Source organism: Phalacrocorax aristotelis, chromosome 12 (genome assembly GCF_949628215.1).
Source record: "Phalacrocorax aristotelis chromosome 12, bGulAri2.1, whole genome shotgun sequence".
In the NCBI taxonomy this organism is placed as follows: Eukaryota; Metazoa; Chordata; class Aves; order Suliformes; family Phalacrocoracidae; genus Phalacrocorax; species Phalacrocorax aristotelis.
Genome location: NC_134287.1, coordinates 24,176,707 through 24,204,604, shown reverse-complemented (window position 1 = coordinate 24,204,604; position 27,898 = coordinate 24,176,707). Strand labels below are relative to the sequence as shown.

The following is a 27,898-nucleotide window of genomic DNA, read 5'->3' as shown; positions in this document are numbered from 1 at the left end:
AGGTGGGGGAGGAAGGATCCCCCTTCATAGCCCGCAGCGGGCCAGGCCACCAACGTGCACCGTAGGGTCTGTACGCGTAACCCGGAGTTGGGTACGGGCGTGTAGTGCACGAGCGAGCTAGGCTACGTGCCTAGGAAGCCTCATCTGGTAAGAGCTGTAAGACACCCACGTATTCTCTTCAGGTGGAGGACGGCCTAGAGTCTGGAGCTGCAGAAGAGGCAGGGAGGAGAGGAGGGGAAAGAAGCATCTGAACGGCTAAATTGTGCCAGCAGCGCTGAGAGCGAGAGTCGCGGTGAGTCCTGGGCCACTGGGGCCCCGTTGCCTCTCTTGTGCGTCCTGGGCCCTCCCTGTCTCTCCCCCGGCCCCCTCTCTTTCCTTACCTGCTGCAAAATTTACTTTTTTTTTTTGCGCCCCCCCCCCCGCACCTTCTTTCTCCATCTCGCTCTGAGTGTCTCCCTGCCTCCCCGTCTTTTCAGTCCTCCCTCTCTCTGTCCTGTAGCCTGTGGCTCCTTTTTCTTTCTCCGCCTCTCTCTGCCTGGCTCTGGCTCCGTTTTTTTTTTTTTTTATTCCTCCTGCTCTGTCCTGTAGCCTGTCGGTGTTTTGTTGTTCTCTGGCTCTCTTGATCTGACTCCCTGTGTTACCGAAAAACGCGTTAAAATCGGAAACGACTCCTCAACACCAATTTAGTATTAAAGAGCAGGCATTCTTTATTCGCGGCGCCGGATGCACGGGGGATCGCTCCTCCTGGCGTGCGTACCTCACGCACCTTTCCCGTACAATTTGTAGATCAATGTTTTACGTATTCATACATATTCATTATTGTCCTGTCTGCTGATTGGTACAAACTTGCTCGTTCCGTATGTAAATCGCTGCGCAGGCTCGGTTGTCCTCTTCCGTTGTTCTCTTCTGTTACTTGGGTCGGTGGTGGTCTGTGAGTCGGTGGTCGCGATCTCCCCCTGCCGGAATTACCTTTTAGCTTCTCGGCTCTTACTCTTGGCAGTCTTGGCTAGTTTTCTCAGTCCGCTAAGCGAAACAGCGTTTTTTCATCCTTTTCTGACAGAAGCACGTTGTCTGTTGTTCTGTTCGCATTAATGATCGCCTACGGACTAAAATGCAGATCGACAGATACGCTGATTGGTACGCTCCATGTTCCCGTAATGGAACACCGTCTCTGGTTGATTTCATCACTTTGGTTACATTTCCCCTGTTTGGAAGTTCTGAAATAATAATTTTCTCAATACTTCCATCCTAGATCAATAATATTCCACTATGTCAGTTTAGTGTTTGCTTCATGTTCTGAAATTTTTCACTTGATTGTGGTCTCCAGGGTGTATGCAGGTCCCATTTTCTACCCAAAATTTTATTAATTTGTTGAAGTACCTCTGCAAAAAAATGTGGTGCTCTATCAGAGGACATTCCCGTTGGCACTCTAAATCTTGGTATTATTTCCTTCAGCAACGTCTTAACTACTACTCTAGCTTTGTCGGTGCAGCACGAGAAAGCTGCTGGCCATCTAGAAAATTTGTCAATCAGCACTGACAAATACTGCTATATCTATTTTGTCTGGGTAACTCAGAGAACTTAATTTGCTAATAATTTCCGGGAGAATTTTTTGTTTTGTTACTCCTAAAGGTTGTTTCCTTTGGTTCAGGGGATTATTTCTAGGACAGATTGGACACTTAGCTACTATGGGTTTAACTATTCTTGTCATGCCTACACACGCTACAGATGTTTTTAAACTCAAAACCGTAGCGCCTACAGCCTAATGTGTTTGCTCATGGTTTTCTTTTGCAAGTTCTGTCATAACTTGTGGGGTGGTTGTTGTTATTACTTGTTTTTCTGGTGTTACCTACCATCTCTCTGTGTTTTGTGATGCTTCCAATTGTTCTGCTAATTGCTCATCCAATTTATTATATCTCGGTTTCAACTTTGGAATTCTGATCTGTTTTACTGGTACTAGTGCAAGGATACCTTGCTCTGCAGTCCTCTTTGCAGCTTTATCGGTCAGTCGTTTGCTTATGTTTACAGCCGTCTGGCCAAATTGATGAGCTTTGCAACGCTTTACCGCCACTTCTTTTGGTTTCTGCACGTCTTCCGGAAGTTGGAGAATTTCTTCTTTATGCTGTATTGATGATTCTTGGGCTGATGGCAGTCCTTTCTCCTTCCCAATAGCTCCATGGTCGTGGATCACACCAAATGCACGTTTGGAATCAGTCTAGATATTTATCCTTTGTCCTTCTGCCATTCGCAGAGCTCGCTTCAATGCTACCAATACTGCTTTCTGTGCTGAGGTGTTTGCAGGCAGCACCCCTGACTCCATTCCCTCGGCGACGATAACGACAGCATATCCGGCCATTCGCTTCTCTTCTCGCCCAGAGCTTCTTCCATCTGTAAACAACTCCAGATCAGGATTTTCCCAGAGGTTTGTGTCTCAGGTCTGGTCTGCTGGAATAGACTTGTTCAATAGTTAGCAAGCGATCGTGTTCTAAATTGTCTGTAAGGTTTTCTGTTGTTAAAAACATAGCAGGATTCAGTATAGCAGTAGTCTTCGATTCCACATCGTCTTGTTCTAACAGAACAACTTGATATTTCAACATTCTGCTAAGGGATAGCCAACGACCCCCCTTTTGTTCTAAAACAGTCACCGCTATGTGCGGGACATATACTGTCATCTTCTGTCCCATTGTTAACTTTGGGGCTTCCCGGATCGGCAGCGCTGTTGTTGCTACTGCCCGTAAACACCTAGGCCATCTTTTACTCGCGTGGTCAGGTTGTTTGGAGAAGTAGCCCACAGGTCTCTTCCAGGTTCCCAGTCGCTGTGTCAGCACTCCAAGGGCTAAATGTTGTCTTTCGTGGACAAACAACTGAAAAGGTTTAGCGAAATCAGGTAGGCCTAATGCAGGGGCCATCATCGAGGCTCTTTTCAGTTCTTTGAATGCCGTTTGGCATCCGGGCGTCCAGGTTAAATATTTATCCTTTTGAGTCTTTCAATGCCTCAAATAATGGTTTTACATACAGTCTATAGTTCAGAATCCAGAGCTGATGCTATTTCATTGTTTTCAGAAAAGCTCTCAGTTCCTTCGGGCTGCTAGGTTCGGGAATTTGACAAATAGTTTCTTTCTTTTCACTTTCTAATTGTCTTTGTCTTTGAGATATTTCAAATCCTAAATAAATGGCTGCTTCTTTTCCTATTTGGGTTTTGTTTCTGGAAACTCCGCATCTTCCTTGGCCGAGAAAATTTAAAAATTTCAAAACATTTTTCTTTACTTTGTGCCGCTATCAGAATGTCATCCGCATTCTGTAACAAGATGCCTCTCCCTGGGTTCTGTTTTTTCTATATCTCTAATTTTTTTTTGCCAGCTGAGTCTCAAGTATCGTAGGACTATTTTTAAATCCTTGTGGAAGTACGGTCCATGGTAGCTGTGTCTTTCATTCTGTGGTGGGGCTTTCCCATTGCAAAGCAAATAGGCTTTGACTTTTTATGCCTGGAGGTATGCAAAAGAAGGCGTCCTTCAAATCTAGTACAGTAAACCATTTATGCTCCTCCTTTAAAAGAGGTCAGTAAAGCGTATGGATTAGCTACTACCGGATGTATATCTTGGACCACCTGATTTATAGCCCTTAAATCGTGAACTAGCTAATACTCTTTGCCTCTAGATTTCTTTACTGGCGACACAGGAGTACTATATTCTGATTCACATTCCACTAAAAGCTCATATTCTGAAAAATTTTATAATTAACTTCTGTAATCCTTTTCGAGCCTCTCGCTTAATAGGGTATTGTTTTTGTCTTACGGGCTTGGCTCCAGGCTTTAAGGTTACTTTTACCGGCTCTGCCCACTTAGATCGCTCCGGAGCTCCGCTCGCTCAAACCAAAGGAATTACTACGTTTTCCACTTCCTCGGGAACCCGTTCCTCCCTGGAGGAATCCTGTAACATAAACGCTCTCGCCTCTGTGGCTTTTGATTCTGGTATTAGTGATTTAATCTCTCCATCTTTAAAAGTTACTTGAGCATCTAATTGACCTAATAGATCTCGTCATAACAGAGGCAGTGGACATTCAGGCATATGCAGAAACTGGTGAGTTGCCCATTGCTTCTCCAATTTAAACTTTAATGGCTCTGAGAGGGGCTAATTTTTCTTTGCCCTGTTGCGCTAGCAACATCTACTGATTTATGATCAAATTTCTCTTCACGTGTATTCAATACCAAATAAGTGGCTCCCGTATCTACCAAAAATTCTATTTCTTCATTCCGTAGCTTCAGTGTAACCAGGTGTTCAGCTAGGGTTGATTCCCCTGGTCTCCTTCATGCCAAGCTACTTCAAGCATTTAACCCAGATCTCTGGATTCAGGTTGTTCTAGTTTCTGAAGGTTGTTTTCTCTCCCCCCGCCCCCATCTGGGGCTGATTGTCTTATGAATATAGAGACCAGCTGAATTGCTTTTTCTGGTTTTTCTGGGTTCAAATGAGTATATTTTCTGGTGGTCACCTTCAGTCTTTCCATAAAGGCTGAAGGGGACTCACTTAATTCTTGTCTCACTTCATAAATTTTGACCAATTTATTGCTTTTGGCATTGCTTGTCTTACTCCAAATAAAATCTCTCTCTGACATCTAGTCAACATTCCCCTGGGTCCTGGCTGATTAGGGTCCCACTCGGGATTTGTAGATGGAAAATTCTTATTCATTGTTCTCTGTAAATTCCCGTTAGCATGTGCTCCCTGCACCTGCCTTCTGGCTGTATTCCATACTATTTTCTTGTCAGTTTCATCAAGCGAAGTATCCAGTATCACAAGTAGAGCAACACTCTTTCAAGTTCTCACCACGTTTTCCTCTTTTCAGAAACACTGCCGTAGAATCTTGTGGACATACCTCACGCTGTTTCTGCTGCTCGGGATGATTCCACGGTGTAAAGAACAAATCAACATATGCCACTTCTTCCCGTTTGCCTTCCCTTTTTACAAAACAACATTAATTGCAAGATGGTACGATATTGCAATGTCTCGTGTTCTGGCCATTTGTGCCCACCTTCCAATTGATACGTTGGCCACCAATGATTGCAATATTCAATTAATGGTTTCCGAGTTAGTGGGTCACCGCCCCCGACGTCTTTCCAGTGCTTCAAAATACATCGCAAAGGTGTTCTCTGTGGGATAGGTTTCCTACTCAGTAATGCTCCCGTCTCCCAGTCGACTAGTAGTTGTGATAGTGCACTATCACAAATACTAGTCAGAGGGACTCCAACCCCCGTTAGAGGTCTCACTGGAAATCTGCCACTGGGATCTGTAGCCCCCTGCTAGATACCCCTGGAGACTTCAACCCCCTGTTGAAGACTCCCCTACCCTCGGGTCCCGCTCCACAGGCTTTCGCCTAGCAGAGACTTACCAACCGAGGCACCTCTTGGCCCCGACCCTGCGTGGCTTTCGCCGCGCCTTACGGGCAGGCCTGTGGGACTCAAACCCGCTATCCTATCCTATGTGGGAAACTAACCCCACGTATTATTCTACCTAAGTTTCTTCTTCAAAGAATGCCTTGTTTACCTCAATCCAGGGGATCTTGCTCAGAATTCTCTGGCCCGGGGATCGGAAGCTCTCCCGGAGAATTCCTCGGGGCCGGCTGCAGGTCCCACGATCCCACGGATCCGTCGAGATTCAAAAGCAGGTTCCCACCTGGGGTGCGAAAACTGTTACCGAAAAACGCGTTAAAATCGGAAACGACTCCTCAACACCAATTTAGTATTAAAGAGCAGGCATTCTATATTCACGGTGCCGGATGCACGGGGGATCGCTCCTCCTGGTGTGCGTACCTCACGCACCTTTCCTGTACAATTTGTAGATGAAAATTTTACATACTCATACATAGTCATTATTGTCTTGTCTAGCGATGGGTACAAACTTGCTCGTTCCGTATGTCAATCACTGCGCAGGCTCGGTTGTCCTCTTCCGTTGTTCTCTTCTGAGTAGGTGGTGTTACTTGGGTCGGTGGTGGTCTGTGAGTCGGTGGTCGCGATCTCCCCCTGCCGGAATTACCTTTTAGCTTCTCGGCTCTTACTCTTGGCAGTCTTGGCTAGTTTTCTCAGTCCGCTAAGCGAAACCGCGTTTTGTCATCCTTTTCTGACAGAAGCATGTTGTCTGTTGTTCTGCTGACATTAACGATCGCCTAGGCACTAAAATGCAGATCGACAGGTGCGCTGATTGGTACGCTCCATGTTCCCGTAATGGAACACCGTCTCTGGTTGGTTGATTTCATCGCTTTGGTTACACCTGTTCCTGTTGTTCAGTTTCTTCTTTTTTGGCTTTGTGTGATTCTCTCTGTGATTCTGTTTTTCTCTGCCTCGCTTTTCCCAGCTCCCCGTCCCTCACTTTTAATGCCCGTTATCCTTCACCAGCACACTCTCCCTTGGTTCCCATCCTCGTTTCTGAATTCCTCCTGCTTTGCCACGTAGCCCGTGACTTTTTTCTTAATCTCTCTCTGTCTGCCTCAACGCTCCCCCCGTGCTTTTTAATTCGTCTTCTCTGCTCTGTACCCTGCTACTGTTCTTGCCTTTCTGAGTTCTTCTCTGTCCAGCTCCCTTTCCCTATTCATGAATTCCTGTTCTTCCTGCAGCCACCGCTGTTCCCTGTGACCTCCATCTCTCTCTGTCCAGCTCCCTGTCCCTAGGTTTTAATTCCTGCCTCTGCCCGCTGTAGCCTGTCTAGATGTTTCTCTCGGCCTCTCTCTCTGTCCGGCTCCCTCTCTCTGTGTTCTAATTCCACGTTCTCTGTCACGTGGACCCGTGCTATTTGTTTGTCCTCATCTCTCTCTGTCCAGCTCCTTGCTGCGACGTTTTATTTCCTCATTTCCTCCCTCTCTGTCTTTGTAGCCCATTGCTGTTGGTTTGTTTTTTTCTTTTTTTTCACTTGTTTCTTCATGTGTCTCTGTCTGCCTCCCAGTCCCTGATCTTTAATTCCTCCTTCCCTGTAGGCCGCTGTTCCTTTTTTCCATTCTACATTGTGTTCTCTTTGGTCTCGTGTTCTTATTCATTGATTCCCTCCTCGCTGCCCTGTGGCTTGTCCCCATTTTATTGTTGCTTCTCTCTCCCTCTCTCTGGCTTCTTGCCCCTGTTTTTAAAATTCCTCCCTCTCTTCTCTCTTCCCTGTAGGCCGTGTGATCTTTAGCCTTTCTCCATCTCTTTCTGCCCAGCTCTCTGTGTCTATTCATTAATTCTTCCCTCTCTGCCCTGTAGCCTGTAGCTTCTGTCCTTTCTCCATCTTGCTGTCCCTGGCTCCCGCGTGACCCTATGCTAGAATTGTTTCTCTCTTCTCTCCGTACGCATTGCGATTCCTTTTGCTCTCTGTCTCCCTTTGGTTTTTTTCTTTTTTTTTTCTGGCTCCCTGTCCCTAATTCTTAATTCTCTGCCTTCTCGTGCCCCATGGTTTGTTCTGTGGGGTTCTCTCGCGGTTCCCTCGCAGTTCCCTCCAGTCCATACTGGGCTATATTGGTCTAGTCCATACTGGGCTATATTGGTCTAGTCCATACTGGGCTATATTGGTCTAGTCCATACTGGGCTATATTGGTCTGTCCCGGCTTCCTCCCACTTCTTTCCCAGTGCCTCACAGTAGGTCCCGGTTCCGTCCATGGGATGAACTGTGAGGGAACTGTGAGGGAACTGTGAGGGAACTGTGAGGGAACTGTGAGGGAACTGTGAGGGAACTGTGAGGGAACTGTGAGGGAACTGTGAGGGAACTGTGAGGGAACTGTGAGGGAACTGTGAGGGAACTGTGAGGGAACTGTGAGGGAACTGTGAGGGAACTGTGAGGGAACTGTGAGGGAACTGTGAGGGAACTGTGAGGGAACTGTGAGGGAACTGTGAGGGAACTGTGAGGGAACTGTGAGGGAACTGTGAGGGAACTGTGAGGGAACTGTGAGGGAACTGTGAGGGAACTGTGAGGGAACTGTGAGGGAACTGTGAGGGAACTGTGAGGGAACTGTGAGGGAACTGTGAGGGAACTGTGAGGGAACTGTGAGGGAACTGTGAGGGAACTGTGAGGGAACTGTGAGGGAACTGTGAGGGAACTGTGAGGGAACTGTGAGGGAACTGTGAGGGAACTGTGAGGGAACTGTGAGGGAACTGTGAGGGAACTGTGAGGGAACTGTGAGGGAACTGTGAGGGAACTGTGAGGGAACTGTGAGGGAACTGTGAGGGAACTGTGAGGGAACTGTGAGGGAACTGTGAGGGAACTGTGAGGGAACTGTGAGGGAACTGTGAGGGAACTGTGAGGGAACTGTGAGGGAACTGTGAGGGAACTGTGAGGGAACTGTGAGGGAACTGTGAGGGAACTGTGAGGGAACTGTGAGGGAACTGTGAGGGAACTGTGAGGGAACTGTGAGGGAACTGTGAGGGAACTGTGAGGGAACTGTGAGGGAACTGTGAGGGAACTGTGAGGGAACTGTGAGGGAACTGTGAGGGAACTGTGAGGGAACTGTGAGGGAACTGTGAGGGAACTGTGAGGGAACTGTGAGGGAACTGTGAGGGAACTGTGAGGGAACTGTGAGGGAACTGTGAGGGAACTGTGAGGGAACTGTGAGGGAACTGTGAGGGAACTGTGAGGGAACTGTGAGGGAACTGTGAGGGAACTGTGAGGGAACTGTGAGGGAACTGTGAGGGAACTGTGAGGAGGGGGGCGGCCCCCCGGGCCCCAGCCCCTCCCCCCCGCCTGGGGCCAGGCCCCGCGGCCGCCGGCCCCTTCCTCCTCTGCCCGCTCCCGTCGCAGACGGCTCGGTATGTGTCACGAGCGGCAGCCGCGTTCAGCAGCTCTCGGAGGGCGCGCGGCTGTGCCCGGCCGTGACCGGGGCCCGCAGGGGTTTCCCGCTCGCCCCGAGAAGGCGCTGGCCCCGAGCCGGCGCGTCCCGCCCCGCCCGGCCCTCGGCGCCCTCGCGAGCTGAGCGCGGCCCGGCCAGCAGGGGGCGCTGGCGCTCACCGGCTGGGCGCGGGTGGCGGGGCCGGTGGGGGCCGTTCCTTCCGGCCGCCCCTTTAAGGGCCGCCCCGCGGGGCTCGGGCTTCCGGTGGCGCGTGCGCGGCGCGTCGGAGCGGGGGCGGGGAGCGGTGCGTGTGGAGGCCGAAGGGCCGGTGCGTGTGGCGGCCGGGTCGCGAGGCGTCCCTGTGCGGTGCCGGGGCCCCTCTGCGGCCCGGCGTGGGAAGCCCGCGGCCGGCGGAGCCTGCTCGGAGCTGGGCGGGGAGCGCCGCGGCGGTCCGGCCGCCGGCAGCCATCCCCTGCGGTGGCCGGCAGCCCCTCGGGACGCCTGGAGGCCTGGCGGTGCCCGAGCCTCGCCTGCGGCAGCCGCCTGAGAGAGCAGCGCGGCCGTGTCCGGGGGCCGGAGAGCGCTGGTGGGTGAGTTCGGGCAGCGGGGGGCGGGTGTGTGTCTCCGGGCGGGGCCGGGGGGCTCCGTGCCCCGCAGAGGAGCCCCGGTCGGGCATCGTTCGCTTCCGAACAATGCAGGTCTGTCCCTGGTTATTTTCTGTGTACAGTGTTTCGGGCCACCTGAAAGCCTTTGGCCGGGTAGGTTTGGTGCGGGGCGATGGCAGGTGTGGACCCTGAAAGATCTCGGGTGGGGGGCGTGGGAGGTATTTCTTGCCTTAAAACTCTGAGCCCACCTCGCGTGTCATGTCGTGTTATCATGTCGTGAGTCTCGTGACTGTGGCAAATGGCTGAGTCGGGCGTTTTCTGATAACTAACTTCTGAACGTGTGCGTGTGTAGGCACGGGGAGATTTGTGCAGGGTGACGGAGCCCCTTGTGCTTCTGTGCTAATGTCTACCTGTTCTAGACCTCCAGTGTTGGAAAGCCTTTGTTTAGTGCCTAGTTGTGGCTGCGTAACTGCTGTTGCGCCTGCAGCTGTGCTCGCAGGGATGCTGGGTGGCTCCGCATCAAACCGGCCGCCGGGCGGCCGGGTTGTGCCGCAGAGCATGCCGGGAGCTGTAGTCCTTGCGGCTGCCGGGCGGCCGGGTTGTGCCGCAGAGCATGCCGGGAGCTGTATTCCTGGCGCAGTGGCTGCCGGCCCTGTCACGTGGTTCGCCGGGCATGGCGGGAGGCGCGGTCTTCCGGCGCTCGGGTGCCGGGCGGCCGTGGCGCGTACGGTACGCGAGGTGTATTTTTGGGGTTGGATTCGTGTTGATTACTGGGGGCTTGCGGGTGCGGCCGCTTCCCGAGAAGCGGTGAGTTCCCCGGGAGCTGACAGAAGGGAAGAGGGAAAGGAGGAGGACGATGACCTTTTCCCCGTGCCCAGGGCGCAGATGATGGCCGCCTCCCCGGCCCACCGGAGGTCCCGCTCAGCCTCCCCGGGCCCCCCTTGCCCCGTGCGCCTGCCCCCAGCTCCGGCACCTCCCCATAAGCGTGCTGCATAGCCTTAGGCCGCCCCCAGGCCCTGTCGTGAAGGCAGCAAGCCGTCCCTCAAGCGCACTGGATTCCCCCTTGGTGCAGGGGCCCTTAGCAGTAGCGTGGGGAGGGAGCGGTGTGTCCAGAAGCCCCTGCGGAAGGAGAGGCTTTGGCCAGGGGTCGATCGACGGTAATGACGGTCACTGTTTCTTCTTTCCCTCTCCCAGAGACCGTGCTGAGGACATGGTTGTCTGTCCTTCCCCCGGGGATGCCGTTGCCTGTGGCCGTCTCAGGCTCGCGTGGCTTCTCTCTGCCCGTCCTCGCCGTCCTCGCAGCGCAGGGCCGAAAAGGGATAGACAAAGCCCTTCCCGGCTGCGGACAGGAGCTGCCTCAGCTGAAGCTGGAGACGCCAACGAAAGGTAAAGAAGAAGAAACTGAAGGTGCTCTGGCTGCCAGCTGCCTTCCTGCCGCAGGCAAGAGAGAGCCTGTCCATGCAGGTGGGGGAGGAAGGATCCCCCTTCATAGCCCGCAGCGGGCCAGGCCACCAACGTGCACCGTAGGGTCTGTACGCGTAACCCGGAGTTGGGTACGGGCGTGTAGTGCACGAGCGAGCTAGGCTACGTGCCTAGGAAGCCTCATCTGGTAAGAGCTGTAAGACACCCACGTATTCTCTTCAGGTGGAGGACGGCCTAGAGTCTGGAGCTGCAGAAGAGGCAGGGAGGAGAGGAGGGGAAAGAAGCATCTGAACGGCTAAATTGTGCCAGCAGCGCTGAGAGCGAGAGTCGCGGTGAGTCCTGGGCCACTGGGGCCCCGTTGCCTCTCTTGTGCGTCCTGGGCCCTCCCTGTCTCTCCCCCGGCCCCCTCTCTTTCCTTACCTGCTGCAAAATTTACTTTTTTTTTTTGCGCCCCCCCCCCGCACCTTCTTTCTCCATCTCGCTCTGAGTGTCTCCCTGCCTCCCCGTCTTTTCAGTCCTCCCTCTCTCTGTCCTGTAGCCTGTGGCTCCTTTTTCTTTCTCCGCCTCTCTCTGCCTGGCTCTGGCTCCGTTTTTTTTTTTTTTTATTCCTCCTGCTCTGTCCTGTAGCCTGTCGGTGTTTTGTTGTTCTCTGGCTCTCTTGATCTGACTCCCTGTGTTACCGAAAAACGCGTTAAAATCGGAAACGACTCCTCAACACCAATTTAGTATTAAAGAGCAGGCATTCTTTATTCGCGGCGCCGGATGCACGGGGGATCGCTCCTCCTGGCGTGCGTACCTCACGCACCTTTCCCGTACAATTTGTAGATCAATGTTTTACGTATTCATACATATTCATTATTGTCCTGTCTGCTGATTGGTACAAACTTGCTCGTTCCGTATGTAAATCGCTGCGCAGGCTCGGTTGTCCTCTTCCGTTGTTCTCTTCTGTTACTTGGGTCGGTGGTGGTCTGTGAGTCGGTGGTCGCGATCTCCCCCTGCCGGAATTACCTTTTAGCTTCTCGGCTCTTACTCTTGGCAGTCTTGGCTAGTTTTCTCAGTCCGCTAAGCGAAACAGCGTTTTTTCATCCTTTTCTGACAGAAGCACGTTGTCTGTTGTTCTGTTCGCATTAATGATCGCCTACGGACTAAAATGCAGATCGACAGATACGCTGATTGGTACGCTCCATGTTCCCGTAATGGAACACCGTCTCTGGTTGATTTCATCACTTTGGTTACATTTCCCCTGTTTGGAAGTTCTGAAATAATAATTTTCTCAATACTTCCATCCTAGATCAATAATATTCCACTATGTCAGTTTAGTGTTTGCTTCATGTTCTGAAATTTTTCACTTGATTGTGGTCTCCAGGGTGTATGCAGGTCCCATTTTCTACCCAAAATTTTATTAATTTGTTGAAGTACCTCTGCAAAAAAATGTGGTGCTCTATCAGAGGACATTCCCGTTGGCACTCTAAATCTTGGTATTATTTCCTTCAGCAACGTCTTAACTACTACTCTAGCTTTGTCGGTGCAGCACGAGAAAGCTGCTGGCCATCTAGAAAATTTGTCAATCAGCACTGACAAATACTGCTATATCTATTTTGTCTGGGTAACTCAGAGAACTTAATTTGCTAATAATTTCCGGGAGAATTTTTTGTTTTGTTACTCCTAAAGGTTGTTTCCTTTGGTTCAGGGGATTATTTCTAGGACAGATTGGACACTTAGCTACTATGGGTTTAACTATTCTTGTCATGCCTACACACGCTACAGATGTTTTTAAACTCAAAACCGTAGCGCCTACAGCCTAATGTGTTTGCTCATGGTTTTCTTTTGCAAGTTCTGTCATAACTTGTGGGGTGGTTGTTGTTATTACTTGTTTTTCTGGTGTTACCTACCATCTCTCTGTGTTTTGTGATGCTTCCAATTGTTCTGCTAATTGCTCATCCAATTTATTATATCTCGGTTTCAACTTTGGAATTCTGATCTGTTTTACTGGTACTAGTGCAAGGATACCTTGCTCTGCAGTCCTCTTTGCAGCTTTATCGGTCAGTCGTTTGCTTATGTTTACAGCCGTCTGGCCAAATTGATGAGCTTTGCAACGCTTTACCGCCACTTCTTTTGGTTTCTGCACGTCTTCCGGAAGTTGGAGAATTTCTTCTTTATGCTGTATTGATGATTCTTGGGCTGATGGCAGTCCTTTCTCCTTCCCAATAGCTCCATGGTCGTGGATCACACCAAATGCACGTTTGGAATCAGTCTAGATATTTATCCTTTGTCCTTCTGCCATTCGCAGAGCTCGCTTCAATGCTACCAATACTGCTTTCTGTGCTGAGGTGTTTGCAGGCAGCACCCCTGACTCCGTTCCCTCGGCGGCGATAACGACAGCATATCCGGCCATTCGCTTCTCTTCTCGCCCAGAGCTTCTTCCATCTGTAAACAACTCCAGATCAGGATTTTCCCAGAGGTTTGTGTCTCAGGTCTGGTCTGCTGGAATAGACTTGTTCAATAGTTAGCAAGCGATCGTGTTCTAAATTGTCCGTAAGGTTTTCTGTTGTTAAAAACATAGCAGGATTCAGTATAGCAGTAGTCTTCGATTCCACATCGTCTTGTTCTAACAGAACAACTTGATATTTCAACATTCTGCTAAGGGATAGCCAACGACCCCCCTTTTGTTCTAAAACAGTCACCGCTATGTGCGGGACATATACTGTCATCTTCTGTCCCATTGTTAACTTTGGGGCTTCCCGGATCGGCAGCGCTGTTGTTGCTACTGCCCGTAAACACCTAGGCCATCTTTTACTCGCGTGGTCAGGTTGTTTGGAGAAGTAGCCCACAGGTCTCTTCCAGGTTCCCAGTCGCTGTGTCAGCACTCCAAGGGCTAAATGTTGTCTTTCGTGGACAAACAACTGAAAAGGTTTAGCGAAATCAGGTAGGCCTAATGCAGGGGCCATCATCGAGGCTCTTTTCAGTTCTTTGAATGCCGTTTGGCATCCGGGCGTCCAGGTTAAATATTTATCCTTTTGAGTCTTTCAATGCCTCAAATAATGGTTTTACATACAGTCTATAGTTCAGAATCCAGAGCTGATGCTATTTCATTGTTTTCAGAAAAGCTCTCAGTTCCTTCGGGCTGCTAGGTTCGGGAATTTGACAAATAGTTTCTTTCTTTTCACTTTCTAATTGTCTTTGTCTTTGAGATATTTCAAATCCTAAATAAATGGCTGCTTCTTTTCCTATTTGGGTTTTGTTTCTGGAAACTCCGCATCTTCCTTGGCCGAGAAAATTTAAAAATTTCAAAACATTTTTCTTTACTTTGTGCCGCTATCAGAATGTCATCCGCATTCTGTAACAAGATGCCTCTCCCTGGGTTCTGTTTTTTCTATATCTCTAATTTTTTTTTGCCAGCTGAGTCTCAAGTATCGTAGGACTATTTTTAAATCCTTGTGGAAGTACGGTCCATGGTAGCTGTGTCTTTCATTCTGTGGTGGGGCTTTCCCATTGCAAAGCAAATAGGCTTTGACTTTTTATGCCTGGAGGTATGCAAAAGAAGGCGTCCTTCAAATCTAGTACAGTAAACCATTTATGCTCCTCCTTTAAAAGAGGTCAGTAAAGCGTATGGATTAGCTACTACCGGATGTATATCTTGGACCACCTGATTTATAGCCCTTAAATCGTGAACTAGCTAATACTCTTTGCCTCTAGATTTCTTTACTGGCGACACAGGAGTACTATATTCTGATTCACATTCCACTAAAAGCTCATATTCTGAAAAATTTTATAATTAACTTCTGTAATCCTTTTCGAGCCTCTCGCTTAATAGGGTATTGTTTTTGTCTTACGGGCTTGGCTCCAGGCTTTAAGGTTACTTTTACCGGCTCTGCCCACTTAGATCGCTCCGGAGCTCCGCTCGCTCAAACCAAAGGAATTACTACGTTTTCCACTTCCTCGGGAACCCGTTCCTCCCTGGAGGAATCCTGTAACATAAACGCTCTCGCCTCTGTGGCTTTTGATTCTGGTATTAGTGATTTAATCTCTCCATCTTTAAAAGTTACTTGAGCATCTAATTGACCTAATAGATCTCGTCATAACAGAGGCAGTGGACATTCAGGCATATGCAGAAACTGGTGAGTTGCCCATTGCTTCTCCAATTTAAACTTTAATGGCTCTGAGAGGGGCTAATTTTTCTTTGCCCTGTTGCGCTAGCAACATCTACTGATTTATGATCAAATTTCTCTTCACGTGTATTCAATACCAAATAAGTGGCTCCCGTATCTACCAAAAATTCTATTTCTTCATTCCGTAGCTTCAGTGTAACCAGGTGTTCAGCTAGGGTTGATTCCCCTGGTCTCCTTCATGCCAAGCTACTTCAAGCATTTAACCCAGATCTCTGGATTCAGGTTGTTCTAGTTTCTGAAGGTTGTTTTCTCTCCCCCCGCCCCCATCTGGGGCTGATTGTCTTATGAATATAGAGACCAGCTGAATTGCTTTTTCTGGTTTTTCTGGGTTCAAATGAGTATATTTTCTGGTGGTCACCTTCAGTCTTTCCATAAAGGCTGAAGGGGACTCACTTAATTCTTGTCTCACTTCATAAATTTTGACCAATTTATTGCTTTTGGCATTGCTTGTCTTACTCCAAATAAAATCTCTCTCTGACATCTAGTCAACATTCCCCTGGGTCCTGGCTGATTAGGGTCCCACTCGGGATTTGTAGATGGAAAATTCTTATTCATTGTTCTCTGTAAATTCCCGTTAGCATGTGCTCCCTGCACCTGCCTTCTGGCTGTATTCCATACTATTTTCTTGTCAGTTTCATCAAGCGAAGTATCCAGTATCACAAGTAGAGCAACACTCTTTCAAGTTCTCACCACGTTTTCCTCTTTTCAGAAACACTGCCGTAGAATCTTGTGGACATACCTCACGCTGTTTCTGCTGCTCGGGATGATTCCACGGTGTAAAGAACAAATCAACATATGCCACTTCTTCCCGTTTGCCTTCCCTTTTTACAAAACAACATTAATTGCAAGATGGTACGATATTGCAATGTCTCGTGTTCTGGCCATTTGTGCCCACCTTCCAATTGATACGTTGGCCACCAATGATTGCAATATTCAATTAATGGTTTCCGAGTTAGTGGGTCACCGCCCCCGACGTCTTTCCAGTGCTTCAAAATACATCGCAAAGGTGTTCTCTGTGGGATAGGTTTCCTACTCAGTAATGCTCCCGTCTCCCAGTCGACTAGTAGTTGTGATAGTGCACTATCACAAATACTAGTCAGAGGGACTCCAACCCCCGTTAGAGGTCTCACTGGAAATCTGCCACTGGGATCTGTAGCCCCCTGCTAGATACCCCTGGAGACTTCAACCCCCTGTTGAAGACTCCCCTACCCTCGGGTCCCGCTCCACAGGCTTTCGCCTAGCAGAGACTTACCAACCGAGGCACCTCTTGGCCCCGACCCTGCGTGGCTTTCGCCGCGCCTTACGGGCAGGCCTGTGGGACTCAAACCCGCTATCCTATCCTATGTGGGAAACTAACCCCACGTATTATTCTACCTAAGTTTCTTCTTCAAAGAATGCCTTGTTTACCTCAATCCAGGGGATCTTGCTCAGAATTCTCTGGCCCGGGGATCGGAAGCTCTCCCGGAGAATTCCTCGGGGCCGGCTGCAGGTCCCACGATCCCACGGATCCGTCGAGATTCAAAAGCAGGTTCCCACCTGGGGTGCGAAAACTGTTACCGAAAAACGCGTTAAAATCGGAAACGACTCCTCAACACCAATTTAGTATTAAAGAGCAGGCATTCTATATTCACGGTGCCGGATGCACGGGGGATCGCTCCTCCTGGCGTGCGTACCTCACGCACCTTTCCTGTACAATTTGTAGATGAAAATTTTACATACTCATACATAGTCATTATTGTCTTGTCTAGCGATGGGTACAAACTTGCTCGTTCCGTATGTCAATCACTGCGCAGGCTCGGTTGTCCTCTTCCGTTGTTCTCTTCTGAGTAGGTGGTGTTACTTGGGTCGGTGGTGGTCTGTGAGTCGGTGGTCGCGATCTCCCCCTGCCGGAATTACCTTTTAGCTTCTCGGCTCTTACTCTTGGCAGTCTTGGCTAGTTTTCTCAGTCCGCTAAGCGAAACCGCGTTTTGTCATCCTTTTCTGACAGAAGCATGTTGTCTGTTGTTCTGCTGACGTTAACGATCGCCTAGGGACTAAAATGCAGATCGACAGGTGCGCTGATTGGTACGCTCCATGTTCCCGTAATGGAACACCGTCTCTGGTTGGTTGATTTCATCGCTTTGGTTACACCTGTTCCTGTTGTTCAGTTTCTTCTTTTTTGGCTTTGTGTGATTCTCTCTGTGATTCTGTTTTTCTCTGCCTCGCTTTTCCCAGCTCCCCGTCCCTCACTTTTAATGCCCGTTATCCTTCACCAGCACACTCTCCCTTGGTTCCCATCCTCGTTTCTGAATTCCTCCTGCTTTGCCACGTAGCCCGTGACTTTTTTCTTAATCTCTCTCTGTCTGCCTCAACGCTCCCCCCGTGCTTTTTAATTCGTCTTCTCTGCTCTGTACCCTGCTACTGTTCTTGCCTTTCTGAGTTCTTCTCTGTCCAGCTCCCTTTCCCTATTCATGAATTCCTGTTCTTCCTGCAGCCACCGCTGTTCCCTGTGACCTCCATCTCTCTCTGTCCAGCTCCCTGTCCCTAGGTTTTAATTCCTGCCTCTGCCCGCTGTAGCCTGTCTAGATGTTTCTCTCGGCCTCTCTCTCTGTCCGGCTCCCTCTCTCTGTGTTCTAATTCCACGTTCTCTGTCACGTGGACCCGTGCTATTTGTTTGTCCTCATCTCTCTCTGTCCAGCTCCTTGCTGCGACGTTTTATTTCCTCATTTCCTCCCTCTCTGTCTTTGTAGCCCATTGCTGTTGGTTTGTTTTTTTCTTTTTTTTCACTTGTTTCTTCATGTGTCTCTGTCTGCCTCCCAGTCCCTGATCTTTAATTCCTCCTTCCCTGTAGGCCGCTGTTCCTTTTTTCCATTCTACATTGTGTTCTCTTTGGTCTCGTGTTCTTATTCATTGATTCCCTCCTCGCTGCCCTGTGGCTTGTCCCCATTTTATTGTTGCTTCTCTCTCCCTCTCTCTGGCTTCTTGCCCCTGTTTTTAAAATTCCTCCCTCTCTTCTCTCTTCCCTGTAGGCCGTGTGATCTTTAGCCTTTCTCCATCTCTTTCTGCCCAGCTCTCTGTGTCTATTCATTAATTCTTCCCTCTCTGCCCTGTAGCCTGTAGCTTCTGTCCTTTCTCCATCTTGCTGTCCCTGGCTCCCGCGTGACCCTATGCTAGAATTGTTTCTCTCTTCTCTCCGTACGCATTGCGATTCCTTTTGCTCTCTGTCTCCCTTTGGTTTTTTTCTTTTTTTTTTCTGGCTCCCTGTCCCTAATTCTTAATTCTCTGCCTTCTCGTGCCCCATGGTTTGTTCTGTGGGGTTCTCTCGCGGTTCCCTCGCAGTTCCCTCCAGTCCATACTGGGCTATATTGGTCTAGTCCATACTGGGCTATATTGGTCTAGTCCATACTGGGCTATATTGGTCTAGTCCATACTGGGCTATATTGGTCTGTCCCGGCTTCCTCCCACTTCTTTCCCAGTGCCTCACAGTAGGTCCCGGTTCCGTCCATGGGATGAACTGTGAGGGAACTGTGAGGGAACTGTGAGGGAACTGTGAGGGAACTGTGAGGGAACTGTGAGGGAACTGTGAGGGAACTGTGAGGGAACTGTGAGGGAACTGTGAGGGAACTGTGAGGGAACTGTGAGGGAACTGTGAGGGAACTGTGAGGGAACTGTGAGGGAACTGTGAGGGAACTGTGAGGGAACTGTGAGGGAACTGTGAGGGAACTGTGAGGGAACTGTGAGGGAACTGTGAGGGAACTGTGAGGGAACTGTGAGGGAACTGTGAGGGAACTGTGAGGGAACTGTGAGGGAACTGTGAGGGAACTGTGAGGGAACTGTGAGGGAACTGTGAGGGAACTGTGAGGGAACTGTGAGGGAACTGTGAGGGAACTGTGAGGGAACTGTGAGGGAACTGTGAGGGAACTGTGAGGGAACTGTGAGGGAACTGTGAGGGAACTGTGAGGGAACTGTGAGGGAACTGTGAGGGAACTGTGAGGGAACTGTGAGGGAACTGTGAGGGAACTGTGAGGGAACTGTGAGGGAACTGTGAGGGAACTGTGAGGGAACTGTGAGGGAACTGTGAGGGAACTGTGAGGGAACTGTGAGGGAACTGTGAGGGAACTGTGAGGGAACTGTGAGGGAACTGTGAGGGAACTGTGAGGGAACTGTGAGGGAACTGTGAGGGAACTGTGAGGGAACTGTGAGGGAACTGTGAGGGAACTGTGAGGGAACTGTGAGGGAACTGTGAGGGAACTGTGAGGGAACTGTGAGGGAACTGTGAGGGAACTGTGAGGGAACTGTGAGGGAACTGTGAGGGAACTGTGAGGGAACTGTGAGGGAACTGTGAGGGAACTGTGAGGGAACTGTGAGGGAACTGTGAGGGAACTGTGAGGGAACTGTGAGGGAACTGTGAGGGAACTGTGAGGGAACTGTGAGGAGGGGGGCGGCCCCCCGGGCCCCAGCCCCTCCCCCCCGCCTGGGGCCAGGCCCCGCGGCCGCCGGCCCCTTCCTCCTCTGCCCGCTCCCGTCGCAGACGGCTCGGTATGTGTCACGAGCGGCAGCCGCGTTCAGCAGCTCTCGGAGGGCGCGCGGCTGTGCCCGGCCGTGACCGGGGCCCGCAGGGGTTTCCCGCTCGCCCCGAGAAGGCGCTGGCCCCGAGCCGGCGCGTCCCGCCCCGCCCGGCCCTCGGCGCCCTCGCGAGCTGAGCGCGGCCCGGCCAGCAGGGGGCGCTGGCGCTCACCGGCTGGGCGCGGTGGCGGGGCCGGTGGGGGCCGTTCCTTCCGGCCGCCCTTTAAGGGCCGCCCCGCGGGGCTCGGGCTTCCGGTGGCGCGTGCGCGGCGCGTCGGAGCGGGGGCGGGAGCGGTGCGTGTGGAGGCCGAAGGGCCGGTGCGTGTGGCGGCCGGGTCGCGAGGCGTCCCTGTGCGGTGCCGGGGCCCCTCTGCGGCCCGGCGTGGGAAGCCCGCGGCCGGCGGAGCCTGCTCGGAGCTGGGCGGGGAGCGCCGCGGCGGTCCGGCCGCCGGCAGCCATCCCCTGCGGTGGCCGGCAGCCCCTCGGGACGCCTGGAGGCCTGGCGGTGCCCGAGCCTCGCCTGCGGCAGCCGCCTGAGAGAGCAGCGCGGCCGTGTCCGGGGGCCGGAGAGCGCTGGTGGGTGAGTTCGGGCAGCGGGGGGCGGGTGTGTGTCTCCGGGCGGGGCCGGGGGGCTCCGTGCCCCGCAGAGGAGCCCCGGTCGGGCATCGTTCGCTTCCGAACAATGCAGGTCTGTCCCTGGTTATTTTCTGTGTACAGTGTTTCGGGCCACCTGAAAGCCTTTGGCCGGGTAGGTTTGGTGCGGGGCGATGGCAGGTGTGGACCCTGAAAGATCTCGGGTGGGGGGCGTGGGAGGTATTTCTTGCCTTAAAACTCTGAGCCCACCTCGCGTGTCATGTCGTGTTATCATGTCGTGAGTCTCGTGACTGTGGCAAATGGCTGAGTCGGGCGTTTTCTGATAACTAACTTCTGAACGTGTGCGTGTGTAGGCACGGGGAGATTTGTGCAGGGTGACGGAGCCCCTTGTGCTTCTGTGCTAATGTCTACCTGTTCTAGACCTCCAGTGTTGGAAAGCCTTTGTTTAGTGCCTAGTTGTGGCTGCGTAACTGCTGTTGCGCCTGCAGCTGTGCTCGCAGGGATGCTGGGTGGCTCCGCATCAAACCGGCCGCCGGGCGGCCGGGTTGTGCCGCAGAGCATGCCGGGAGCTGTAGTCCTTGCGGCTGCCGGGCGGCCGGGTTGTGGCGCAGAGCATGCCGGGAGCTGTATTCCTGGCGCAGTGGCTGCCGGCCCTGTCACGTGGTTCGCCGGGCATGGCGGGAGGCGCGGTCTTCCGGCGCTCGGGTGCCGGGCGGCCGTGGCGCGTACGGTACGCGAGGTGTATTTTTGGGGTTGGATTCGTGTTGATTACTGGGGGCTTGCGGGTGCGGCCGCTTCCCGAGAAGCGGTGAGTTCCCCGGGAGCTGACAGAAGGGAAGAGGGAAAGGAGGAGGACGATGACCTTTTCCCCGTGCCCAGGGCGCAGATGATGGCCGCCTCCCCGGCCCACCGGAGGTCCCGCTCAGCCTCCCCGGGCCCCCCTTGCCCCGTGCGCCTGCCCCCAGCTCCGGCACCTCCCCATAAGCGTGCTGCATAGCCTTAGGCCGCCCCCAGGCCCTGTCGTGAAGGCAGCAAGCCGTCCCTCAAGCGCACTGGATTCCCCCTTGGTGCAGGGGCCCTTAGCAGTAGCGTGGGGAGGGAGCGGTGTGTCCAGAAGCCCCTGCGGAAGGAGAGGCTTTGGCCAGGGTCGATCGACGGTAATGACGGTCACTGTTTCTTCTTTCCCTCTCCCAGAGACCGTGCTGAGGACGTGGTTGTCTGTCCTTCCCCCGGGGATGCCGTTGCCTGCGGCCGTCTCAGGCTCGCATGGCTTCTCTCTGCCCGTCCTCGCCGTCCTCGCAGCGCAGGGCCGAAAAGGGATAGACAAAGCCCTTCCCGGCTGCGGACAGGAGCTGCCTCGGCTGAAGCTGGAGACGCCAACGAAAGGTAAAGAAGAAGAAACTGAAGGTGCTCTGGCTGCCAGCTGCCTTCGTGCCGCAGGCAAGAGAGAGCCTGTCCATGCAGGTGGGGGAGGAAGGATCCCCCTTCATAGCCCGCAGCGGGCCAGGCCACCAACGTGCACCGTAGGGTCTGTACGCGTAACCCGGAGTTGGGTACGGGCGTGTAGTGCACGAGCGAGCTAGGCTACGTGCCTAGGAAGCCTCATCTGGTAAGAGCTGTAAGACACCCACGTATTCTCTTCAGGTGGAGGACGGCCTAGAGTCTGGAGCTGCAGAAGAGGCAGGGAGGAGAGGAGGGGAAAGAAGCATCTGAACGGCTAAATTGTGCCAGCAGCGCTGAGAGCGAGAGTCGCGGTGAGTCCTGGGCCACTGGGGCCCCGTTGCCTCTCTTGTGCGTCCTGGGCCCTCCCTGTCTCTCCCCCGGCCCCCTCTCTTTCCTTACCTGCTGCAAAATTTACTTTTTTTTTTTGCGCCCCCCCCCCGCACCTTCTTTCTCCATCTCGCTCTGAGTGTCTCCCTGCCTCCCCGTCTTTTCAGTCCTCCCTCTCTCTGTCCTGTAGCCTGTGGCTCCTTTTTCTTTCTCCGCCTCTCTCTGCCTGGCTCTGGCTCCGTTTTTTTTTTTTTTTTATTCGTCCTGCTCTGTCCTGTAGCCTGTCGGTGTTTTGTTGTTCTCTGGCTCTCTTGATCTGACTCCCTGTGTTACCGAAAAACGCGTTAAAATCGGAAACGACTCCTCAACACCAATTTAGTATTAAAGAGCAGGCATTCTTTATTCGCGGCGCCGAATGCACGGGGGATCGCTCCTCCTGGCGTGCGTACCTCACGCACCTTTCCCGTACAATTTATAGATGAAAATTTCACATACTCATACATAGTCATTATTGTCTTGTCTAGTGATGGGTACAAACTTGCTCGTTCCCTATGTCAGTCACTGCGCAGGCTCGGTTGTCCTCCCAGTACAGTGCGGGGAACGGGGACGTACAGTGCGGGGAACGGGGACGTACAGTGCGGGGAACGGGGACGTACCAGGATCTACTGGGTTGTACTGGGAGGGAACTGGGACGTACTGGGAGGCTCTACAATGTCCTGGGATGTCCTGGGATGTAGTGTGGAGGAACTAGGATGTACAGGCTTGTACTGAGTTGTACCGGGTGGAACTGGCAGGAATTTGGGATGTACCAGGATGTACTGGGATGTACTGGGATGGAACTGTGAAGTACTGGGATGTACTGGGAGTGAACTGGGAGGGAACTGGTATGTAGTAGGATGTACTGCGTGGGAACTGGGATGTACCAGGATGTACTGGGAGGGAACTGGGATCTAGTGGGAGGGAACTGGGAGGGAACTGGGGTGTACTGGGTGGGAACTGGTATGTACTGGGAGGGAACTGGTATGTACTGGGAGGGAACTGGGATGTAGTGGGAGGGAACTGGGAGGGAACTGGGATGTACTGGGACATACTGGCAGGGAACTGGGATGTTCTGGGAGGGGATTGGGATGTACTGGGAGGGGACTTGGATGTATTGGGAGGGAAGTGTTATGTACCAAGGGGGAACTGGGACGTACTGGGCTGTAGTGGGAGTGAACTGTGAAGTACTGGGATGTACTGTGAGGGAACTGGGATGTACTGGGAGGGAACTTTGAAGTACTGGGATGTACTTAGAGGAAACTGGGAGGCAACAGGCATGTACTGGGATGTACTGGAATGGAACTGGGAGTGAACTGGGAGGGAACTGGGATGTACTGTGAGGGAACTGGGATGTACTGGGATGTACTGGGAGGGATCTGGGATGTACTGGGCTGCACTGGTAGGGAACTGGGATGTACTGGGAGGAAACTGGAATGTCCCAGTTGACACCCAATTTCCTCCCAGTTTCCTCCCAGTATATCCCCGTTTCCTCCCAGTATATCCCCGTTTCCTCCCAGTATATCCCCGTTTCCTCCCAGTACATCCCAGTAAATCCCAGCTCGCTCCCAGTACATGCCAATACATCGCCGTACATTCCAGTACATCCCAGTTTCCTACCAGTTCATCCCCTTACAGCCCAATTCCCTCCCGGTTCACTACCACTTCTTTCCCAGTGCCTCCCAATACATCCCAGTTCCGTCCCATTACATCCCAGTACATCCCAGTTCCCTCCCAGTACATCCCAGGTCCCTCCCAGTACTGGGAGGGAACTGGGATGTACTGGGAGGCACTACAATGTGCGGGGATGCCCTGGGATGTACCGTGGAGGAACTAGGATGTACAGGCTTGTACTGGGTTGTGCCAGGTGGAACTGGCAGGGATTTGGGATGTACCAGGATCTACTAGGATGTACTGGGATGTACTGGGAGGTAACTGTTATGTACTGGGAAGGAACTGGGAGGGAACTGGGATGTACTGGGAGGGAACTGGGACGTACTGTGAGGACACTGGGATGCACTGTTATGTACTGGGAGGGAAGTGTTATGTACTGAGGGGAACTGGGACGTACTGGGATGTACTGTGATGGAACTGTGAAGTACTGGGATGTACTGGGAGTGAACTGGGAGGGAACTGGTATGTAGTAGGATGTACTGGGTGGGAACTGGGATGTACCAGGATGTACTGGGATGTACTGGGAGGGAACTGGTATGTAGTGGGAGGGAACTGGGATGTACTGGGATGTAGTGGGAGGGAACTGGGAGGGAACTGGGATGTACTGGGAGGGAACTGGTATGTACTGGGAGCGAACTGGGATGTACTGGGGACATACTGGCAGGGAACTGGGATGTACTGGGAGGGGATTGGGATGTACTGGGAGGGAACTTGGATGTATTGGGAGGGAAGTGTTATGTACCAAGGGGGAACTGGGACGTACTGGGATGTACTGGGAGGGAACTGTGAAGTACTGGGATGTACTTAGAGGGAACTGGGAGGCAACTGGGATGTACTGGGATGTACTGGAATGGAACTGGGAGTGAACTGTGTGTGAACTGGGAGGTAACTGGGATATACTGTGAGGGAACTGGGATGTACTGGGAGGGACTGGGAGGGATCTGGGATGTACTGGGCTGCACTGGTAGGGAACTGGGATGTACTGGGAGGAAACTGGAATGTCCCAGTTGACACCCACTTCCCTCCCAGTTTCCTCCCAGTATATCCCAGTTTCCTCCCAGTATATCCCAGTTTCCTCCCAGTACATCCCAGTAAATCCAGCTCGCTGCCAGTACATGCCAATACATCGCCGTACATTCCAGTTCCGTTCCTGTCCATCCCAATACATCCCCGTTCCATGCCAGTACATCCCAGTTCCCTACCAGTTCATCCCCGTACATCCCAATTCCCTCCCGGTTCACTACCACTTCTTTCCCAGTGCCTCCCAATACATCCCAGTTCCGTCCCATTACATCCCAGTACATCCCAGTTCCCTCCCAGTACATCCCAGGTCCCTCCCAGTACATCCCAGTTCCCTCCCAGTACTGCGAGGGAGCTGGGATGTACTGGGAGGCACTACAATGTGCGGGGATGTCCTGGGATGTACCGTGGAGGAACTAGGATGTACAGGCTTGTACTGGGTTGTACCGGGTGGAGCTGGCAGGGATTTGGGATGTACCAGGATCTACTGGGATGTACTGGGATGTACTGGGAGGTAACTGTTGTGTACTGGGAGTGAACTGGGAGGGACCTGGGATGTACTGGAAGGCACTACAATGTGCGGGGATGCCCTGGGATGTACTGTGGAGGAACTAGGATGTACAGGCTTGTACTCGGTTGTACCAGGTGGAACTGACAGGGATTTGAAATGTCCTAGTATCTACTAGGATGTATTGGGATGTACTGGGAGGTAACTGTTGTGTACTGGGAGTGAACTGGGAGGGAACTGTGAAGTACTGGGATGTACTTAGAGGGAACTGGGATGTACTGGGAGGGAACTGGGATGTACTGGGTGGAAAGTGTTGGGAATTGGGATTTACTGGGAGGGAACTGGGATGGACTGGGGTGTACTGGGAGGGAATTGTTATGTACCGAGGGGGAACTGGGACGTACTGGGAGTGAACTGTGAAGTACTGGGATGTACTTAGAGGGAAGTGGGAGGGAACTTGAATGTAGTGGGAGGGTACTGGGATTTACTTGGAGGAAAGTGGCATGTACTGGGCTGTACTGGAATGGAACTGGGAGTTAACTGTGTGTGAACTGTGAGGGAACTGGGATGTACTGTGAGGGAACTGGGATGTACTGGGACGTACTGGGACAGACTGGGAGGGATCTGGGATGTACTGGGAGGGATCTGGGATGTACTGGGAGGCACTACAATGTGCGGGGATGCCCTGGGATGTACTGTGGAGGAACTAGGATGTACAGGCTTGTACTGGGTTGTACCGGGTGGAACTGGCAGGGATTTGGGATGTACCAGGATCTACTGGGATGTACTGGGAGGTAACTGTTATGTACTGGGAAGGAACAGGGAGGGAACTGGGATGTACTGGGAGGAAACTGGGATGTACTGTGAGGGAACTGGGACGTACTGTGAGGACACTGGGATGTACTGTTATGTACTGGGAGGGAAGTGTTATGTACTGAGGGGAACTGGGACGTACTGGGATGTACTGGGAGGGAACTGTGAAGTACTGGGATGTACTGGGAGTGAACTGGGAGGGAACTGGTATGTAGTAGGATGTACTGGGTGGGAACTGGGATGTACCACGATGTACTGGGAGGGAACTGGGATTTACTGGGAGGGAACTGGGATGTACTGGGAGGGGATTGGGACGGACTGGGAGGGAACTGGGATGTACTGGGCTGCACTGGTAGGGAACTGGGATGTACTGGGAGGAAACTGGAATGTCCCAGTTGACACCCACTTCCCTCCCAATGCCTCCCAGTATATCCCAGTTTCCTCCCAGTATATCCCAGTTTCCTCCCAGTATATCCCAGTTTCCTCCCAGTACATCCCAGTAAATCCCAGCTCGCTGCCAGTACATGCCAATACATCGCTGTACATTCCAGTTCTGTTCCTGTACATCCCAATACATCCCCGTTCCATGCCAGTACATCCCAGTTCCCTACCAGTTCATCCCCGTACATCCCAATTCCCTCCCGGTTCACTACCACTTCTTTCCCAGTGCCTCCCAATACATCCCAGTTCCGTCCCATTACATCCCAGTACATCCCAATTCCCTCCCAGTACGTCCCAGTTCCCTCCCAGTACATCCCAGTTCCCTCCCAGTACTGGGAGGGACCTGGGATGTACTGAGAGGCACTACAATGTGCGGGGATGCCCTGGGATGTACTGTGGAGGAACTAGGATGTACAGGCTTGTACTGGGTTGTACCGGGTGGAACTGGCAGGGATTTGGGATGTACCAGGATCTACTGGGATGTACTGGGATGTACTGGGAGGGTACTGGGATGTACTGGGTGGAAAGTGTTGGGAATTGGGATTTACTGGGAGGGAACTGGGACGTACTGTGAGGACACTGGGATGTACTGGTATGTACTGGGAGGGAAGTGTTATGTACTGAGGGGAACTGGGACGTACTGGGGCGTGCTGGGAGGGAACTATGAAGTATTGGGATGTACTTAGAGGGAACTGGGATGTACTGGGAGGGAACTGGGAGTGAACTGGGAGGGAACTGTGAAGTACTGGGATGTACTTAGAGGGAACTGGGGTGTACTGGGAGGGAACTGGGATGGACTGGGTGGAAAGTGTTGGGAATTGGGATTTAGTGGGAAGGAACTGGGATGGACTGGGAGGGAACTGGGATGTAGTGGGACATACTGGGAGGGAACTGGGATGTACTGGGGTGTACTGGGAGGAAACTGTTATGTACCGAGGGGGAACTGGGATGTACTGGGAGTGAACTGTGAAGTACTGGGATGTACTTAGAGGGAAGTGGGAGGGAACTTGGATGTAGTGGGAGGGAACTGGGATTTACTTGGAGGAAAGTGGCATGTACTGGGATGTAATGGAATGGAACTGGGAGTGAACTGTGTGTGAACTGGGATGTACTGTGAGGGAACTGGGATGTACTGGGACGGACTGGGAGGGAACTGGGATGTACTGTGAGGGATCTGGGATGTACTGGGCTGCACTGGTTGGGAACTGGGATGTACTGGGAGGAAACTGGAATGTCCCAGTTGACACCCACTTCCCTCCCAGTGCCTCCCAGTATATCCCAGTTTCCTCCCAGTACATCCCAGTAAATCCCAGTTTGCTCCCAGTACATCCCAGTACATCGCAGTACATTCCAGTTCCGTTCCTGTACATCCCAATACATCCCCGTTCCATGCCAGTACATCCCAGTTCCATACCAGTTCATCCCCGTACATCCCAGTTCCCTCCCGGTTCACTACCACTTCTTTCCCAGTTCCGTCCCATTACATCCCAGTTCCGTCCCATTACATCCCAGTACATCCCAGT

The 27,898-nt window shown here is 52.2% G+C and overlaps 1 long non-coding RNA gene across 2 annotated transcripts in view; it reads left to right on the top strand.

Moving 5' to 3' along the window:
* The window catches only part of LOC142063778 (uncharacterized), a 222,973-nt gene that overhangs the window by 17,311 nt on the left and 177,764 nt on the right, over positions 1-27,898 (top strand). The window contains exons 4-7 of one of the 2 annotated variants that reach the window (XR_012662869.1): positions 183-292; positions 11,028-11,137; positions 21,308-21,499; positions 21,758-21,867. This is a non-coding gene — a long non-coding RNA (uncharacterized LOC142063778). Of the gene's footprint in view, positions 1-182; positions 293-10,744; positions 10,770-11,027; positions 11,138-21,307; positions 21,500-21,757; positions 21,868-27,898 lie in introns of those variants that run through there. The other variant, XR_012662870.1, reaches the window with a different exon arrangement.